Raw genomic sequence first — 1,343 nt, 5'->3', positions numbered from 1 at the left:
AAAAATGTTTTGATTGCTTGCAAAGTTTCACCATGGAATGACATTCATGTAGGACATGAAAAAAAAGATTTGTTATATGGGCTCGAGTGAACAGTAAAATAATAATAAAAAATATTTTTCCCCAAAACTCATTTTTTGCAGCAAACGTTGAGAAATGTTTTGATTGCTTGCAAAGTTTCACCATGGAATGACATTCATGTAGGACATGACAAAAAAGATTGATACTCCAAAATTCTTTTAAAAATAACTTTTTTGGAGCATCAATTTTGTTTATTTTGCCACGTCTTTCACGAATGTCATTCCGTGATGAAATTTTGCAAGTAATGGAAAAATTGTCAATGTTTGCTATAATTTTTGTTCTGATTTTTTATTATTCATCCGAGCTCACATGAGGTCGAGCTTAGATTAACCGTGTCCGGTGAAAGCCTTTGTTTATCGGCAACGAGAAAGAACTTTGACGCCTGCATCTCGAAAGTGCTCTTTTAGTCCTGAGCTCACATGCACCTGAATGATTAGTAAAATCCAAAAAAAGTTGAAAAGGTTTTTTTGATAAACATTGACGAATGTTTTACTTTGCACGCAAAAATCCATGATGAAATGACATTAGTGGAGGCCTGAGCGAAAATAACATGTGAAACATTTATCAATGTTCATCACAATTTTTTTACAATGTTTGTTATTTTGACTATTCTTTCGGATTTTACTCGTCGTCCGGATGCATACGAGCTCGGGATAGAAACCCTCTGTCCCTGACATCCGAGCTTCTTCTCTAGTACCCCTCTGCTCTTTCTCTCCCTAGTTCCCTGCTAGAATCAGCCGCCCACGTCTCTCATCACTGCTTTGAGATCCGCAAATCTACTCCCTCTGTTTTTATTTACTCCGCATACTAGGTTTGTCTAGAAACTTTATATACTTTCAACAAGTTTGTAAAAAAATATATTAACATATACACCACCAAACGTACATCATTGGATTCATCATTGTATATATTTTCATATCATATAAATTTGTTACTGGAAATGCTCATGTTGTTTCCTACAAACTTGGTAAAACTTTATAAAATTTAACTTCAGTCAAAGGTAATATGCGAAGTAAATAAAAACGGAGCGAGTACCATGTAATAAAGCGTTCTAAACAGTGGGCCTCACACAGTGGATATTTCCCCGGCCCAACCCCCTCCAAACCCTAAAAAAAAAACTTGCGGAATTTTTCCCGAGCGGAAGGGGGAGAAAGCTTCGAGGCGACTGAGGCGGCGGCGGGTCAGAGTGGGCGGCGGCGGCGACACGACCTACCCGGAGGAGGAGGGCGTTCCCCAGCTTCTACGGCCTGCTACGGACCCTAGC

The sequence above is a fragment of the Triticum dicoccoides genome, chromosome 3B, assembly GCF_002162155.2.
Source record: "Triticum dicoccoides isolate Atlit2015 ecotype Zavitan chromosome 3B, WEW_v2.0, whole genome shotgun sequence".
NCBI classification, from domain to species: domain Eukaryota; kingdom Viridiplantae; phylum Streptophyta; class Magnoliopsida; order Poales; family Poaceae; genus Triticum; species Triticum dicoccoides.
This window is presented reverse-complemented; position numbering follows the sequence as displayed.